At 42.4% G+C, this 19,427-nt stretch overlaps 6 non-coding genes across 6 annotated transcripts; all 6 read right to left on the bottom strand.

The window, feature by feature from the left end:
• Positions 1-1,226: 1,226 nt before the first annotated feature.
• On the bottom strand, positions 1,227-1,312 carry TRNAY-GUA (transfer RNA tyrosine (anticodon GUA)). The gene is given in 2 exon segments: positions 1,227-1,262; positions 1,276-1,312. It is a non-coding gene; the product is annotated as a tRNA-Tyr (tRNA).
• A 152-nt stretch (positions 1,313-1,464) lies between these two features.
• TRNAG-UCC (transfer RNA glycine (anticodon UCC)) lies at positions 1,465-1,536 on the bottom strand. Its single transcript has one exon. It is a non-coding gene; the product is annotated as a tRNA-Gly (tRNA).
• A 2,156-nt stretch (positions 1,537-3,692) lies between these two features.
• TRNAY-GUA (transfer RNA tyrosine (anticodon GUA)) lies at positions 3,693-3,778 on the bottom strand. The gene is given in 2 exon segments: positions 3,693-3,728; positions 3,742-3,778. It is a non-coding gene; the product is annotated as a tRNA-Tyr (tRNA).
• Positions 3,779-3,930: 152 nt separating this feature from the next.
• Positions 3,931-4,002, bottom strand: TRNAG-UCC (transfer RNA glycine (anticodon UCC)). Its single transcript has one exon. It is a non-coding gene; the product is annotated as a tRNA-Gly (tRNA).
• A 2,137-nt stretch (positions 4,003-6,139) lies between these two features.
• TRNAY-GUA (transfer RNA tyrosine (anticodon GUA)) lies at positions 6,140-6,225 on the bottom strand. The gene is given in 2 exon segments: positions 6,140-6,175; positions 6,189-6,225. It is a non-coding gene; the product is annotated as a tRNA-Tyr (tRNA).
• A 159-nt stretch (positions 6,226-6,384) lies between these two features.
• TRNAG-UCC (transfer RNA glycine (anticodon UCC)) lies at positions 6,385-6,456 on the bottom strand. The gene has a single exon. It is a non-coding gene; the product is annotated as a tRNA-Gly (tRNA).
• Between the last annotated feature and the right edge of the window lie 12,971 nt (positions 6,457-19,427).

Below are 19,427 nucleotides of genomic sequence, written 5' to 3'. Positions count from 1 at the left end.
TCTCATTGATTGCATTCGCAACCATAAAGAGCTTTTCTTTTCTAATATGTAGGTGGCTAAGAAAACGCACTAACCCAAAGAGTATTGAAAAAGAAAACAAAAGGCTCACTTAGCGTTGAGTAGGTTTTTGTTGCTTTAATTCTCCCTCTCATCATTTCAAGTCTTTTTCAAAGACCAGCTTCCATTCCAGCTTCCTTTATGCCCATCTCATGGTGATGGGGCTGCCCTGAGAACAAGAGCAGTATGATCAGGTTTTAAAATAAATTTGTCCGGTGTAATTCACTTTTCCCGCAGTGACAGTTTCTTTTACATAAATAGAATTTTCTGAAGGGACAAATTATACATATTACATATAAAACATATACACTTTATGAAACGATGTGGACACCCCTCCTAATTATTGAGTTTAGGTATTTCAGCCACATCCATTGCTAACAGGTGTATAAAATCAAGCACATAGTCAACCATCTCCCTAGACAGACATTGGCATTATGTCTCCCTTTTCCTCTTCATCTATCTTTGTTCTCTTTATCTCCCAACCCTTTCTCTTTACCTCTCCCTGCTTGTCCACTTTTTCTTTACCGCTACCTTTTGTCACTTCCTCTCCCCTTTTCTTTAATCTATCCTCCTTTTCTTTAATCTCTCCATTTTCATTATCTTTCCTCCTGTTGCTTTTTATATAATCTCTCTAATCTATTCCTCACGTTTCTGATGTTCCTTGACCAGCCCAAAGAGGTATGGAATCTGCCCCAGTATTTTGAGGTGGCTATTCAGGTAAGGGGAGCGCTTTAGATGTTGGGGAATATGATTAATGCTATTTGATTTGACCAACTAGCAACAAAGGGTTCCAATAAAAACTAGCTTCCCATACCGGGAGTCGAACCCGGGCGAAAACCAGGAATCCTAACCGCTAGACCATATGGGATACGTGTCTCCACCCTGCACACACCACATGGGATGGTGTATGTGACAGAGCATCCACAGATCCTATAGGAGGTGAACCTTTTTATTTTAAAATACAGCTGTAATGCCTGTCAGTCCGCGGCTGCAGTTCATGAGTTCCTGTTCCAATGATCTTTGTGAGATGCGTCAGAGTTATAGTTTCTTTAGATCTTCCCAGATAAAGTGGTCCTTTTGCTGACCACGGAATTCGCACCTAAAGTCCACTCTTCACTCTGTAGGATCAACCTACCATTTTTTTTCCCGTCTCACAAAAATATAAAGCTTCCTTCGAGCCGGAATCGAACCAGCGACCTAAGGATGTCCGATTATTTTCTACAGTCCTCCGCTCTACCAGCTGAGCTATCGAAGGTCATGCTTCAGTGTGCTGTCCATGCTGACTGTACCTGGAGCAGCCCCTCACTCACCAACAATGCGTGTTACAAGCTACATCAAGTTGAAGGGTTAACATTGCAAACGGCTTGAAACTTACTGAATAGACCCGGATGTGTAAAAATCTATTTTTGCGTTGGCCGGGAATCGAACCCGGGTCAACTGCTTGGAAGGCAGCTATGCTCACCACTATACCACCAACGCTGGACAGAGAAATAGGCTTTTAATCTAGAGATGGGAAGGTCCTGAAAAAAAAACATAAGAAAAAAAAAACATTTTCCTTCCGTTTTTTTCCAAAGCCATTTTTTGTTTGTGGGAAAAGATGTCATATCCCGGAGCTCAGACTCAGCAGCACTCAGAGGATGCTCACTTTCTATGGAGGTTGCGTAACGTTTTCTTTAATTTCATAAAAATGAACCCTGCTGATGATGTCCTGGGAAAGGCTGGGTTTTGTGACCCTTGAGTTTTAGGATAATGTGAGTTAGATCCAGTCTGATATACAACGAAGGTAAAACAAGTGTGGAACCAGTTTTCACAGAGCCCGATAGATCTGCTACATGGGTGGTTTTAGGAGTTCTGCATATGTAGATGTTATTGTGTCATTTTGCAGCCTTTAGCAGAATTTAGTTTTATGTGGAATATGGAATGTTTCATCAGAACATTTAGAAATCTGGCCGACCTTCAGGAAATGTTAAAAATTGTCATCTTCTGCCTTGGTCCGATCCTCTTCTCTGGCCTGGCTTATTTCTGCACTTAAGCTTCTTTAGCGTAGCGGTTGTACCATTTGCCTCACGTGACAAAGGTCCCCGGTTTGAAATTGGTTAGAAACACTTCTTTTCATTATTCCCATTTAAAATACAGAACCGATGATTCATCACCAAAGAGGGCAATCTGCTCCTCAGTTTTGTACCAGAAGGTGGTGCTGTTGCCCTAGGTCTTGGCCTAGTCAAGAAAATGGTGGTCAATCTACTGATGTCTTTCTTTCAGGTAAATGACTGGTGCTTCACATACTTTTTGCTTTGTTGCTTTAGTGTATTCCTTTGTTTTTCTTGTTTGTAATTTGGATTTTGAGATGATTTTTCCATGATATGTTTGAACCTGATGCAGAACTCACTATAACTATAAAATGAAATACCTGGTCAGTATGTTGTGGTGCTATAAAATTTATACATACAATGTAATGTTGTTATAAATACACCTGTTTTGTGATTCGTACGGATAGTTACCTGTAAGTTGTCGGTGGCCAGACTGGGGATAACTAAGCAGCACTGGCACTTTCAGGAATTCCACCCTTCCTCCAGCAATCATCAGATATAGAAGATATAATGCTTGATCTCTTTATGCCCATCTCATGGTGATGGGGCTGCCCTGAGAACAAGAGCTGTATGATCAGGTTTTACCATAAATTTGTCCGGTGTAATTCACTTTTCCCGCAGTGACAGTTTCCTTTACATAATTTTCTGAAGGGACAAATTATACATATTACATATAAAACATATACACTTTATGAAAGGATGTGGACACCCCTAATTATTGAGTTTAGGTATTTCAGCCACATCCATTGCTAACAGGTGTATAAAATCAAGCACATAGTCGACCATCTCCCTAGACAGACATTGGCATTATGTCTCCCTTTTCCTCTTCATCTATCTTTGTTCTCTTTATCTCCCAACCCTTTCTCTTTACCTCTCCCTGTTTGTCCACTTTTTCTTTACCGCTACCTTTTGTCACTTCCTCTCCCCTTTTCTTTAATCTATCCTCCTTTTCTTTAATCTCTCCATTTTCATTATCTTTCCTCCTGTTGCTTTTTATATAATCTCTCTAATCTATTCCTCCCGTTTCTGATGTTCCTTGACCAGCCCAAAGAGGTAAGGAATCTGCCCCAGTATTTTGAGGTGGCTATTCAGGTAAGGTGAGCGCTTTAGATGTTGGGGAATATGATTAATGCTATTTGATTTGACCAACTAGCAACAAAGGGTTCCAATAAAAACTAGCTTCCCATACCGGGAGTCGAACCCCGGCGAAAACCAGGAATCCTAACCGCTAGACCATATGGGATACGTGTCTCCACCCTGCACACACCACATGGGATGGTGTATGTGACAGAGCATCCACAGATCCTATAGGAGGTGAACCTTTTTATTTTAAAATACAGCTGTAATGCCTCTCAGTCCGCGGCTGCAGTTCATGAGTTCCTGTTCCAATGATCTTTGTGAGATGCGTCAGAGTTATAGTTTCTTTAGATCTTCCCAGATAAAGTGGTCCTTTTGCTGACCACGGAATTCGCACCTAAAGTCCACTCTTCACTCTGTAGGATCAACCTACCATTTTTTTTCCCCGTCTCACAAAAATATAAAGCTTCCTTCGAGCCGGAATCGAACCAGCGACCTAAGGATGTCCGATTATTTTCTACAGTCCTCCGCTCTACCAGCTGAGCTATCGAAGGTCATGCTTCAGTGCGCTGTCCATGCTGACTGTACCTGGAGCAGCCCCTCACTCACCAACAATGCGTGTTACAAGCTACATCAAGTTGAAGGGTTAACATTGCAAACGGCTTGAAACTTACTGAATAGACCCGAATGTGTAAAAATCTATTTTTGCGTTGGCCGGGAATCGAACCCGGGTCAACTGCTTGGAAGGCAGCTATGCTCACCACTATACCACCAACGCTGGACAGGGAGATAGGCTTTTAATCTAGAGATGGGAAGGTCCGGAAAAAAAACATTTTCCTCCCGTTTTTTTCCAAAGCCATTTTTTGTTTGTGGGAAATGATGTCATATCCCGGAGCTCAGACTCAGCAGCACTCAGAGGATGCTCACTTTCTATGGAGGTTGCGTAACGTTTTCTTTAATTTCATAAAAATGAACCCTGCTGATGATGTCCTGGGAAAGGCTGGGTTTTGTGACCCTTGAGTTTTAGGATAATGTGAGTTAGATCCAGTCTGATATACAACGAAGGTAAAAGAAGTGTGGAACCAGTTTTCACAGAGCCCGATAGATCTGCTACATGGGTGGTTTTAGGAGTTCTGCATATGTAGATGTTATTGTGTCATTTTTCAGCCTTTAGCAGAATTTAGTTTTATGTGGAATATGGAATGTTTCATCAGAACATTTAGAAATGTGGCCGACCTTCAGGAAATGTTAAAAATTGTCATCTTCTGCCTTGGTCCGATCCTCTTCTCTGGCCTGGCTTGTTTCTACACTTAAGCTTCTATAGCGTAGCGGTTGTACCGTTTGCCTTTTCGACAAAGGTCCCCGGTTCAAAACTGGGTAGAAACACTTCTTATCGTTATTCCCATTTAAAATACAGAACCGATGATTCATCACCAAAGAGGGCAATCTGCTCCTCAGTTTTGTACCAGAAGGTGGTGCTGTTGCCCTAGGTCTTGGCCTAGTCAAGAAAATGGTGGTCAATCTACTGATGTCTTTCTTTCAGGTAAATGACTGGTGCTTCACATACTTTTTGCTTTGTTGCTTTAGTGTATTCCTTTGTTTTTCTTGTTTGTAATTTGGATTTTGAGATGATTTTTCCATGATATGTTTGAACCTGATGCAGAACTCACTATAACTATAAAATGAAATACCTGGTCAGTATATTGTGGTGCTATAAAATCTATACATACAATGTAATGTTGTTATAAATACACCTGTTTTGTGATTCGTACGGATAGTTACCTATAAGTTGTCGGTGGCCAGACTGGGGATAACTAAGCAGCACTGGCAGTTTCAGGAATTCCACCCTTCCTCCAGCAATCATCAGATATAGAAGATATAATACTTGATCCCTTTATGCCCATCTCATGGTGATGGGGCTGCCCTGAGAACAAGAGCAGTATGATCAGGTTTTACCATAAATTTGTCCGGTGTAATTCACTTTTCCCGCAGTGACAGTTTCCTTTACATAATTTTCTGAAGGGACAAATTATACATATTACATATAAAACATATACACTTTATGAAAGGATGTGGACACCCCTAATTATTGAGTTTAGGTATTTCAGCCACATCCATTGCTAACAGGTGTATAAAATCAAGCACATAGTCGACCATCTCCCTAGACAGACATTGGCATTATGTCTCCCTTTTCCTCTTCATCTATCTTTGTTCTCTTTATCTCCCAACCCTTTCTCTTTACCTCTCCCTGTTTGTCCACTTTTTCTTTACCGCTACCTTTTGTCACTTCCTCTCCCCTTTTCTTTAATCTATCCTCCTTTTCTTTAATCTCTCCATTTTCATTATCTTTCCTCCTGTTGCTTTTTATATAATCTCTCTAATCTATTCCTCCCGTTTCTGATGTTCCTTGACCAGCCCAATGAGGTAAGGAATCTGCCCCAGTATTTTGAGGTGGCTATTCAGGTAAGGTGAGCGCTTTAGATGTTGGGGAATATGTTTAATGCTATTTGATTTGACCAACTAGCAACAAAGGGTTCCAATAAAAACTAGCTTTCCATACCGGGAGTCGAAGCCGGGCGAAAACCAGGAATCCTAACCGCTAGACCATATGGGATACGTGTCTCCACCCTGCACACACCACATGGGATGGTGTATGTGACAGAGCATCCACAGATCCTATAGGAGGTGAACCTTTTTATTTTAAAATACAGCTGTAATGCCTGTCACTCCGCGACTGCAGTTCATGAGTTCCTGTTCCAATGATCTTTGTGAGATGCGTCAGAGTTATAGTTTCTTTAGATCTTCCCAGATAAAGTGGTCCTTTTGCTGACCACGGAATTTGCACCTAAAGTCCACTCTTCACTCTGTAGGATCAACCTACCATTTTTTTTCCCGTCTCACAAAAATATAAAGCTTCCTTCGAGCCGGAATTGAACCAGCGACCTAAGGATGTCCGATTAATTTCTACAGTCCTCCGCTCTACCAGCTGAGCTATCGAAGGTCATGCTTCAGTGCGCCGTCCATGCTGACTGTACCTGGAGCAGCCCCTCCCTCACCAACATGGTATGCATTGTGTTACAAGCTACATCAAGTTGAAGGGTTAACATTGCAAACGGTTTGAAACTTACTGAACAGACCCGGATGTGTAAAAATCTACTTTTGCGTTGGCCGGGAATCGAACCCGGGTCAACTGCTTGGAAGGCAGCTATGCTCACCACTATACCACCAACACTTTTTGTTTCCTACGTTTTGGTAATCAATTCCTGAGTGTTAGAAGCTGGACGCGGATGCTAAGCGTGGCAGAGTGCCAATAAAGCTCCAATAAAGTTGGAAGCGGTAACCGTGAGTTTCCTGGCTACTGGCTATTACACTCTTGATATCTCTAAATGAAATTACTAAAACCTGAATTAAACCAACAAGAAATACATGAAACATACGAACTGTATATATATATATATATATATATAAATACATTAATTTTTTGAAATAACATTCTATATTGCTATTGAAGATACCTTTCATCTTCTGAAATCTGATGTGTATGAATCTGCATATAATTTACACTAATTCGCCTTAAATAGATTTCGGTTTAAAGGCGTATAGACCTTTATAGGTCTCTTCTCTAAAGATAAAAGCGGGCAATGATAATGCCTCCAAAAGGTGACAAAACTGGCACGGGTGATAAAGAGGAAAAATCTAAAATGTCTGTGAAAACAAAGAAACTTCCTCCAATTAGTGCCTACTATTCTCCTAAAAGTCAAACGGATACTTCTGTCTTATCATCTAAATCGTCTCCAGATCGACTAAATGAGATTAGTATAACCAACCCGCCAGATTATATTACAAAAACCAATTTGATGATGGCACTAGATTCTTTATATATTAAAATTAAAGCTGATTTGGACCATAATCTTAAAGAATATAAGGAAGAAATGACCCATATGAAGGTCACTTTAGCTGCTCAATCAAAAGAAATTACTATGTTACATTTGGAAATTAAACAGCTTCAATCTCAAAATGAAGTATTAAAAGCAGATTTAACAAGACAAGATCTTAAACTTGCAGACCTAGAAGACAGGTCACGCAGACAAAATCTTAAAATTCGTGGGATATCTGAAGATGTGATAGAACTGGAACCGTACTTGATGGAACTACTTTCAACATATATAGATTGTCCAAACTACGGTCCGATATTAATTGAAAGAGCCCATAGACTTCCGCTGCCTCCTAACTGGACACAAACAAATACACCTAGAGATGTTATCATTTGTTTTGCCAACTATAGAATTAAAGAAGATCTAGTTAAAGAAATGAGAAGGAACCCTACTAAAATTGCAAAATTTGCATCCTTAACTACGTATCTCGATCTTTCACGTGCAACCAGAATACACAGAAAAAAATATTCTGATATTACTACCTGTTTACGGCAAAATAATATTATTTACTCCTGGGGTTTTCCCACAAAATTACGAATTAATTATCAAGGGAAAATCTATATTTGCAATGATCCTATACAAGCAAAGGACAATTTACTGAAATGGAATCTTACCATATAAGACTCTCTAATCTATAGAAGAAAATTTATGTTGTTTTTTGGTTCTTTTTTATTTAAAATTTTTTATTTATTTTTTTCCTTTTTTTTTATTTTTTTTTTTAATTTATGATATAAAGTATAAGATATTACCATATTATTACCTAAAATACTATTCTAATTGGGAAATATTATGATTGGTTTATTCATTGAGTTGGCAATGCACTGGTTGGAAATTATATGTTATGTGTTATAATTTTAGTCCTGTCACTAAGCTGGTAATGTAATGGTTGGATAAGATATAAATGATATAAATGGTTGATAACAATATAAAAGATACAATAGATTACTTAGGATATAGATTATCACAAATTCTTAAATTTATTTTTTCCTTTTTTTTTTTTTCTTAAAAATATTAGATAAAATTATGGGACTCACAGAGACTCACAGAGATATATTAGTACTGTTAATCTTTGGATAAGATATTTTCACAAAGCTAGAATTGAGATATTAGGATAGGAAAATTTAAAAGACACTAATATATACTTATGACACATTATATATATGGGTGAATAGTAATAGATTTATTAGAATAAATCACTTGAGAAGAAGGAGACTTCTATTATAGCTATTAACATAAATTTCCTTTCTGATACATATATTGGCAAAAACCTATGATCATATACTAATATAGGTATGTCTATATATATATATACCACTATACCACCAGCGTAAAGGTCAAATACGCGGTGACATACCCGGAAATACACATACAAATCATTATAAAAGAACAGACATAACGAACAGAAATACTTACAGATCGCTGATTTTGCTGACACACGCAGAGACCTGCACCAATTGAATTTCCTGAAGAAGCCTAAGGGCGAAACGCGTAGAAAAAGACTCAATTGGACTTTAACCTATGCCTGTATATGCATTTTATGCATGAAAAAACTGTGAGTGCATTTCTATTTGGTATATGCTTTTTACCTAAGATACTGCACCATTTTAAGTTTGTTTGTTAGATTTTCATTGAAGAATATTAAAGCCTCTTTACAGTCCATATTGAAGGGTTGGATTTGCCTCTTTTTCTTGTGACTGCAATATATCACCTAATCACCAATATTGGAAGTACAATCTACACTATATTGTGTTGTTTTCTACCTTTTCCTATATATGTTCCTGCGCCCCATACAATTTTGGTTTGTTCGTATTTTCACACTTTGAGGAAGAGTGTTGTTTGGGAGCTGCGGTCCAATTAGGGAAGTATTATTTTAATTTAGTTTTCATTATACCTCACCTGAGTGACACGTGTTATTTGGTTTTTTTCGTTTCACGACATTTTCTCTATATACCATGCATTAGCAAGCTTCTATCCTATCTATAGAATGCCTGTTCAGCAAATCCTTCATTCCATATTTTAAGGTCAAGGAAACCTTGAAGCTTATTATTGAAACCTATTAATATATCTTAATAATCATTTATTTATGAACAATGATTACATATCTTTGACTATTGCCTATACCAATAATTATATATGGTCCATTTCATATTACTAGGGTTAAAAGAGATGTTAAATGTGTTAGAATCTTTTACAATTCCCCCTGATGATAGGATAATATCCTTATCATATATTTTCAAATACACACATTTACTCACCATTCGTATCACATTCGTATCACATTTATACTACAATCACATCACACTTTAACTGGGACCATATGATAATCATTAGCATGAGACACCCTTTTCTCTACATTTGTTATGGAATGAGAGGATTGTGCTCTTTTTATCATTTCCCTTAATATTCCATCTCCCTTATCTACTTCATACTTAACATGTTTATATATCTTACTTATTCTACACATAAGAAAACTTTGATAAACAATACATAATAAAACAAGTATAGCTATAATAACAATTGGATTTAACAATATATTCCCAGCTGCTGATTTTACCGAAGATTGTGACCACATATTTACTGATTTTTTTTAAATTTGACCACCAATTAACTCCAGACATATCATTCCATTGATGTTGAATTTGTTCTAATTCACCTTGTTTATGTTGGAAAACAATTTCTGCATCTTTCAATTGTTGCTTTAATATGGCCAATAATCCCTTATCTTTCTTTATTTCCTCTGTCCATGTTTTCCAAGGAAAATGGTCTATCTGTGTCAGATTAAATTGCTGAGGTAGTGTTCTTAAACGCTCTGTACCTATAGTGGAGACATTAAACTTTTTCCCATCTATCTCCAACTTTTTCAAATCACCTTCTATGCAATATAATCCTCTGTGAAGAGTATCATTATGCATACAATTTGAAAAGAATGCTCTGATCAATGACTCTTCCTTCATTACTTGAAAACAAACTTTCCCTATCTTTACTTGAGTCATTAATTCATGCATAGATGTAACACTTTCAATCCTGGCTTCACATGATGAATGATTGTGAAAACAAGAATGATAGACAACCTTTTCTTGCCCTGGAAGACATATTACTTTAGAAACAAAATGAAGACAAGCTGAAACATCTAATTGTTCCAGATTTTCCCCATCAAATACAAAATCTGTATACCTTAAATTATAACGAATCTAATTTGTCCAACAATGTCTCTTGATGTATCAATGTCTGATGTCAGGAGTCGATCCACCCGAACTTCTCTTATCTTATGCAATAACAATATCTTCTGTGGTAAATCCTTTGTCTGATCATCAATTTCAATTGGCTTTTGGTACTGTTCAAACAACACAGCAATCAAAAAAATCAGCACCAACAACCATGGAAGTAATATGTAACACGCTATTTTGATGTCACGCTTCTTGTATTGCTGTTTCTCTGGAGGTTCTCTGTCCAATAGTAAACAGTTTTGTTTCTCCATTTTCTTGCAGAACTGTGTTCCTGCAAGAACAGAATTTAGTTAGAAACATACAATTTACACTGGTCAACATGTACCCACAGCTTCTGCTGCCTACGGGTATTTTTCACTGTTTTTTTCTGTTCTTTGAACAAGGATCATAACTTGACCCATTGTGTCGATTATTTCAAACGGTCCTTCCCAATTACTTTCCCAAGGTCCTGCCTTCCTAAAAGTCTTAATCATTACTGATGCTCCTTTCACAAATTTAGATGAGTGAGGCGGTACCATACGCTGCATTCTAGACGCTGCGTGAGGAAGGATTGTTTTTAAATTATCCTGAAGTACCTGTAACCACTTAGTTCTTGCAATGGCATCTTTCTGTGGAGTAGACAAAAACGGTTCATGAGGAAAGATCAATGGCATTTTCCTTCCTGTCATTAATTCAAAAGGTCTATACTGGGTAGTTGAGGAGCTTGTTCCCCTAATACTCATCAATACCAGAGGTACTGCATCAACCCAAGTATTTCCTTTATCAAGTAACATTTTTGCAATTCTAGACTTAATCGTTCTGTTCATTCTTTCTACAATACCTGCGGACTGAGGATGGTATGGAACATGGAATTGTTGACGTACCCCCAGTATTGCGGAAACAGCCTGCATGACTTTGCCAGTAAAATGGCTCCCCCTGTCAGAAGAAATCATCCTTGGGATTCCCCAAGTACAAAAAACATGATTCACCAATGCTTTTGCCGTAGACAAAGCATCATCTTTCCTGACAGGCAACAGTTCTACCCACTTAGAAAATACATCTACCACGACTAATGCATACCTGAGACCTTGTTTACCTGAAGGTAGGGGACCTATGTAGTCAATCTGCAATGTAGACCACGGACCGTCTGCAGGTGCAATTCTTAGAAGTGGTGGCTTTTGTCCTTTAGGCCTGGGGTTTACTTGAGCACAAATGAGACATGACTGAACAACATTTTGTACAGAGTCTTCCATTTTGTCCCAATAAAACTTCTCTTTGAGAATTTCCAGCTATTTTTGCTGACCCACATGACCTAAACTTTCATGATTATAGCGGGTGAATTCCGTCTGCAAGTGTTTAGGCACAACTGGAAGTAAATTACCTTGCATCTCATAACAAACCACTCCATTTTCACAAACAAAGGGAGGTGTTATTTTATTCTTACATTCCACAATGAACGGATCTTTCATCTGTTCATCACTAAATGAAGGTAGATTTGCTTCCTTACTCTTTACTGGTAGTATTTCCAACGGTTCTAGTTCCATCACTATCTCTCCTGCCAAAGCTGCTTCCTTTGCTAGAGAATCTGCTTTCTCATTTCCCAAAGCTAAATCACTAGTTCCTCTGCTATGACCTGGTACTTTGACAATAGCATATCGGTTAGGATTTTTAGAAGCAAGCTCAAAAATAGTCTGCAGTGTATCAACATGACTTAAGATTTTGTTAGATGAATCCACAAAACCTCGTTTTTTCCACACTGGTAAGTAGTCTGTTAGTGAACGTACGACATATGAACTATCGCTATAGATTACCAAAGGATCATTGTTTTCTTTCTCGTTAATTTCCAATACTGTTTTAACAGCTTCAATTTCTGCTCTCTGGGCAGAAAAATGTCCTGGTAGTCTATGCTGAATAGCTCGACCTTTCTTTGGAAACCAAATGGCATATCCGGTATAATACTGTCCTTTCAAGCAAAATCTAGAACCATCTACAAATACTGGTTCATCAGTTTCCTCTACTTCTTTTCTAAAAAGAGATGGATAATCCCCCTGAAATGTCTCAACACACTCATGTGATTCACCCTCATATTGCATTAGTTGAGGGAGCACATATTTAGCTTTATGATCCACTTCAATCTGTTTTGGAGACAAAGACAACAACCAATGTGCAAATCTTTGATGTGACACTCCTGGGATACTTTTTTCAAGAAGCAATTTCAAAGTGGAGTGAGGAGTCTGCAGAATTAGTTTGTTAAACCCAACAATATGTTCAGTCGCCTTAACTGCAAAGTGTACACCCACCAAATGTCTTTCACACGTTTCAAACCCTTTTTCTACAGGTGAAAGGAGTTTGGAAAAATAGCCAACTATTCTCCATTCTTTTCCCTGTAGCTGCAGTAAAACTGCTGAGAAAAATTTACAAGTCCCAGGAATTGTCTTAAAGCTTTGAAAGTTGTAGGTACAGGCAAAGCTGCTACTGTTGCTACTCTTTCCTGCAAAGGACGTCTCTGGCCTGGACTTATCAAAACTCCCAAGTACTGAACCTCTTGTTTCAGTAATTGGACCTTCCTTGGATTTAATTTCAATCCTGACTCGTACAACAGATCAAACAATTCTGCTAACAAGGTGAGGTGTTCCTCCCTACTCTCTGTTGCCAACAAGATATCATCAACATACTGTAGAATACAATCTTGCCTTGAGAATTTTGATAACACTTTTGCCAATGCCTGATGAAACAGACTAGGTGACATGTGCGCCCCTTGTGGTAATCTGCAAAATACATATTGCTCATTCAGAAAAGTAAAAGCAAATTTGTATTGGCAACTCCTCTCTATCTGAATACTGAAAAAACCATTACTAATATCCAGTACCGAGAAAAACTTCGCCTTAGCATTCAATCGAGACATGATGTCAGGGGTATCTGCTACAATTGGTGCCACATTTGGGGTACATTTATTAAACATACGCAGATCTAGAAGCATTCTATAAGAATTATCTGGTTTCTTAACTGCCCATAACGGATAATTTGTCACTGAATTTGATTTGCGTATGACGCCTTGTTGAAGTAGTTCTTCAATAATTTTGGACAAAGGCTCAATTGAATCTGGAGGCAATCGGTACTGTTTCTGAGCTATGGGATCTATTCCTTCCACTTTAACAACAACATCTTTCATTGTCCCTACCTCATTCTTAGACTGAGCCCATAACGAGGGATGTTTCTGCTAGACTTGGGCACCAGGGGGCTCTTCGTGTTCGTCTTCGTGCTCGTCTTCGGGGAAAAAAAAATCTTCGTATTCCGCGAATATTCGCCCGTTCCTGTCTTCTCTTCGGGCGAATATTCGCGGACATTCTTCGTGCTCGTTTAATCTTCGTTTTCCTCCTGGTTGCCTAGCAGGGGTTAATACGGGGTTAATAACACATCACAGCAGCAGCAGCTGCCGTGAAGGTACGTGTGTGCAGCTCTATTGGTCGTTTCGGCAGGGGGCTGGTCTGGCATCAACGAGTGAATTGCAGAACTGCAGAATGCACTTCATTCGTTGATGGCAGGCGAGCCCCCTGCCGAAACGACCAATAGAGTTGCACACACATACCGAGGTGTACTGTCCATAGATGTTTAATAAAAGAATAGGGAATATTTTACATTTTTAAATTGATTTTGGACCACTTTACATGCCTAACATTTGCTACCTATTTACAATGGCATACTTTGCAACAACCCAACTTACTTATTGGACAGGACTGGAAAATAGCAGGACTGTCCACCAAAATCTTGGGTGTGTTGGCAGGTATGCTGATGGAAAAATGTTGGACAAGAACTAAAAAATAGCTTAGGGTTAATGTACGGTTATGTTTAAGATTAGTAGCAGTGCACTGGTTTGGTTAAAGATGGATTATGTCTAAATAATAATAATTAAATTTTAATGTTTTTTTTTAAAAAAAAATAGGGGTTTATTTAAATGTATTTTAAAGTTAGATTTATTATTTAGTACTTGATTATATTTATTAAATGTTTATAGTAGCGTTACCTACCGAGCTATAACTACCTATGTGTATTTGCATTTTGCATACCTAGTTTAGCTAAATTAGATGGGACAGGACTGGAAAAAAGCAGGACTGTCCCTGAAAAAGTTGGGTCTGTTGGCAGGTATGTGGATGGAAAAATGTTATAGGGTGAAGTGTGAGTTATAGTGTTAATGTAATGCTATTAGTGAGTGAAGGCCAGGGCAAATAACAAGGAAAAGGTCCTTGTGTTTTGTGCATTGTAAGTGTGTGTGTATGTGTGTTATGTGTGATGTCACTGTGTGTTATATGTGTTATATGTGTTATTGTGTGTGTTATGTTTGGTTGGTTGTGTATCAGAAGGAAAATAATGAAATGGAAAAGGAAATGGGAAAGGCAAATGAGTGGGCAATTGGCGACCCGCTCACCTGTTTCACCCCAGGGCAAAGCACCCAAACACTGTCAGTCTTAGACGTTTGGCAGCAGACTTCCAGAGCTCAGACACAAGGCCCTAGCGTAAGCTGGCCACTCCGGCGGAGGTAGCAGGCGTTGCCACACCGCAAACAGAGGCAGCCAGGGGGGAGAAACTGCCCTTACCATTAGGGACATTTTGGGCATGACTCTAGCCAGGAAGCGAACTGGCAGAGAAGAGATGCTGGCACCACCACCAGCAGCAGCATTGAAAAGGCGAATGAGTGGGCAATTGGCGACCCACTCACCTGTTTCACCCCAGGGCAAAGCACCCAAACACTGTCAGTCTTAGACGTTTGGCAGCAGACTTCCAGAGCTCAGACACAAGGCCCTAGCGTAAGCTGGCCACTCCGGCGGAGGTAGCAGGCGTTGCCACACCGCAGACAGAGGCAGCCAGGGGGGAGAAACTGCCCTTACAATTAGGGACATTTTGGGCATGACTCTAGCCAGGAAGCGAACTGGCAGAGAAGAGATGCTGGCACCACCACCACCACCACCACCACCAGCAGCATTGAAAAATTGGAAAGGCGAATGAGAGGGCAATTGGCGACCCGCTCACCTGTTTCACCCCAGGGCAAAGCACCCAAACACTGTCAGTCTTAGACGTTTGGCAGCAGACTTCCAGAGCTCAGACACAAGGCCCTAGCGTAAGCTGGCCACTCCGGCGGAGGTAGCAGGCGTTGCCACACCGCAGACAGAGGCAGCCAGGGGGGAGAAACTGCCCTTACAATTAGGGACATTTGAGGCATGACACTAGCCAGGAAGCGAACTGGCAGAGAAGAGATGCTGGCACCACCACCAGCAGCAGCATTGAAAAGGCGAATGAGTGGGCAATTGGCGACCCACTCACCTGTTTCACCCCAGGGCAAAGCACCCAAACACTGTCAGTCTTAGACGTTTGGCAGCAGACTTCCAGAGCTCAGACACAAGGCCCTAGCGTAAGCTGGCCACTCCGGCGGAGGTAGCAGGCGTTGCCACACCGCAAACAGAGGCAGCCAGGGGGGAGAAACTGCCCTTACCATTAGGGACATTTTGGGCATGACTCTAGCCAGGAAGCGAACTGGCAGAGAAGAGATGCTGGCACCACCACCAGCAGCAGCATTGAAAAGGCGAATGAGTGGGCAATTGGCGACCCACTCACCTGTTTCACCCCAGGGCAAAGCACCCAAACACTGTCAGTCTTAGACGTTTGGCAGCAGACTTCCAGAGCTCAGACACAAGGCCCTAGCGTAAGCTGGCCACTCCGGCGGAGGTAGCAGGCGTTGCCACACCGCAGACAGAGGCAGCCAGGGGGGAGAAACTGCCCTTACAATTAGGGACATTTTGGGCATGACTCTAGCCAGGAAGCGAACTGGCAGAGAAGAGATGCTGGCACCACCACCACCACCACCACCACCACCAGCAGCATTGAAAAATTGGAAAGGCGAATGAGAGGGCAATTGGCGACCCGCTCACCTGTTTCACCCCAGGGCAAAGCACCCAAACACTGTCAGTCTTAGACGTTTGGCAGCAGACTTCCAGAGCTCAGACACAAGGCCCTAGCGTAAGCTGGCCACTCCGGCGGAGGTAGCAGGCGTTGCCACACCGCAGACAGAGGCAGCCAGGGAGGAGAAACTGCCCTTACAATTAGGGACATTTTGGGCATGACTCTAGCCAGGAAGCGAACTGGCAGAGAAGAGATGCTGGCACCACCACCACCACCACCACCACCACCACCAGCAGCATTGAAAAATTGGAAAGGCGAATGAGAGGGCAATTGGCGACCCGCTCACCTGTTTCACCCCAGGGCAAAGCACCCAAACACTGTCAGTCTTAGACGTTTGGCAGCAGACTTCCAGAGCTCAGACACAAGGCCCTAGCGTAAGCTGGCCACTCCGGCGGAGGTAGCAGGCGTTGCCACACCGCAAACAGACGCAGCCAGAGGGGAGAAACTGCCCTTACCACTAGGGACATTTTGGGCATGACTCTAGCCAGGAAGCGAACTGGCAGAGAAGAGATGCTGGCACCACCACCACCACCAGCAGCAGCATTGAAAAATGGGAAAGGCGAATGAGTGGGCAATTGGCGACCCACTCACCTGTTTCACCCCAGGGCAAAGCACCCAAACACTGTCAGTCTTAAACGTTTGGCAGCAGACTTCCAGAGCTCAGACACAAGGCCCTAGCGTAAGCTGGCCACTCCGGCGGAGGTAGCAGGCGTTGCCACACCGCAGACAGAGGCAGCCAGGGGGGAGAAACTGCCCTTACCATTAGGGACATTTGATTCATGACACTAGCCAGGAAGCGAACTGGCATCGAAGAGACACTGGCACCACCACCAGCAGCAGCAGCAGCAGAATTGGGAAAGGCGAATGAGTGGGCAATTGGCGACCCACTCACCTGTTTCACCCCAGAGCAAAGCATCCAAACACTGTCAGTCCTTGGCGTTTGGGAGCGGACTTCCAGAGCTCAGACACAAGGCCCTAGCGTAAGCTGGCTACATTGGCGGAGGTAGCAGGCGTTGCCACACCGCAGCAAGTGCAACCAGGGGGGAGAAACTGCCCTTACCATAAGGGACATTTGAGGCATGACACTAGCCAGGAAGCGAACTGGCAGAGAAGAGACACTGGCACCACCACCAGCAGCAGCAGCAGCAGCATTGGAAAAGGCGAATGAGTGGGCAATTGACGACCCGCTCACCTGTTTCACCCCAGGGCAAAGCATCCAAAAACTGTCAGTCCTTGGCGTTTGGGAGCGGACTTCCAGAGCTCAGACACAAGGCCCTAGCGTAAGCTGGCTACATTGGCGGAGGTAGCAGGCGTTGCCACACCGCAGCAAGTGCAACCAGGGGGGAGAAACTGCCCTTACCATAAGGGACATTTGAGGCATGACACTAGCCAGGAAGCGAACTGGCAGAGAAGAGACACTGGCACCACCACCAGCAGCAGCAGCAGCAGCATTGGAAAAGGCGAATGAGTGGGCAATTGACGACCCGCTCACCTGTTTCACCCCAGGGCAAAGCATCCAAAAACTGTCAGTCCTTGGCGTTTGGGAGCGGACTTCCAGAGCTCAGACACAAGGCCCTAGCGTAAGCTGGCTACATTGGCGGAGGTAGCAGGCGTTGCCACACCGCAGCAAGTGCAACCAGGGGGGAGAAACTGCCCTTACCATAAGGGACATTTGAGGCATGACACTAGCCAGGAAGCGAACTGGCAGAGAAGAGACACTGGCACCACCACCAGCAGCAGCAGCAGCAGCATTGGAAAAGGCGAATGAGTGGGCAATTGACGACCCGCTCACCTGTTTCACCCCAGGGCAAAGCATCCAAAAACTGTCAGTCCTTGGCGTTTGGGAGCGGACTTCCAGAACTCAGACACAAGGCCCTAGCGTAAGCTGGCTACACCGGCGGAGGTAGCAGGCGTTGCCACACCGCAACAAGTGCAACCAGGGGGGAGAAACTACCCTTACCATCAGGGACATTCGAGGCATGACACTAGCCAGGAAGCGAACTGGCATTGAAGAGAGACACTGGCACCACCACCAGCAGCAGCAGAATTGGGAAAGGCGAATGAGTGGGCAATTGACGACCCGCTCACCTGTTTCACCCCAGGGCAAAGCATCCAAGCACTGTCAGTCCTTGGCGTTTGGGAGCAGACCTACAGAACTCAGACACAAGGCCCTAGCATAAGCTAGCTACACCGGCGGAGGTAGCAGGCGTTGCCACACCGCAGCAAGTGCAACCAGGGGGGAGAAACTACCCTTTCCATTAGGGACATCTGAGGCATGATTTCAGCCAGGAAGCGAACTGGCAAAAGATACTGGCACCACCACCAGCAGCAGCGTTGGAAACGGAAAAAGGTGAATGAGTGGGCAATTGACGACCCACTCACCTGTTTCACCCCAGGGCAAAGCATCCAAAGACTGTCAGTCCTAGGCGTTTGGGAGCGGACTTACAGAGCTCAGACACTAGGCCCTAGCGTAAATTGGCTACACCAGCGGAGGTAGCAGGCATTGCCACACCGCAGCAAGTGCAACCAGGGGGAGAAACTACCTTAAACATTAGAGAGAAAAAATTTAACTTTCCAAGCTAAGAGCTGGGTAACCCAATTTGGGCAGATTGAATTTAAGAAAGGCAATCTGCTCCATCAGATGAGGTGCCATGCGTGAGCGCTGTGGACTCAGTATGTTTCCAGTCATAGAAAACACGCGCTCACTTTGAACAGTGGTTGGCGGACATGATAGAAGCTGCTGCGCAACCCATGAGAGTGCAGGCCACACACTCTTCTTTTCATCCCAGTAGCTAAGAGGATCAACATTAGGAGCAGAAGGAACTTCACAGAGGTAAAGTTTGACCATTTCAGCAGCACTACTCTCCTTTCTGCTGCTAGCTCTGTCAGATGGTCCAACTATACTGCCAAGTGCCTCTTCCCAAAACGCAGCTGCTCCACTCAGCTGTGTTGTGCTGCTTGTGGCACTGCTGCTGATGCTGCTGCTAGGGGTAGCAGACCACATCATCTCTTCCTCCTCCTGCACCTCACCCTCCTCGGACAGCATTCCCATTTTACGCTGCCAGTCACGCACCTTGTTGACCAATTGCTCCCGGTAGCTACTGAGA

The sequence above is a fragment of the Sceloporus occidentalis genome, unplaced genomic scaffold (genome assembly GCF_023333645.1).
Source record: "Sceloporus occidentalis isolate IW3139 unplaced genomic scaffold, rSceOcc1.0.p SCAF_111, whole genome shotgun sequence".
NCBI classification, from domain to species: domain Eukaryota; kingdom Metazoa; phylum Chordata; class Lepidosauria; order Squamata; family Phrynosomatidae; genus Sceloporus; species Sceloporus occidentalis.
This window is presented reverse-complemented; position numbering and strand designations above follow the sequence as displayed.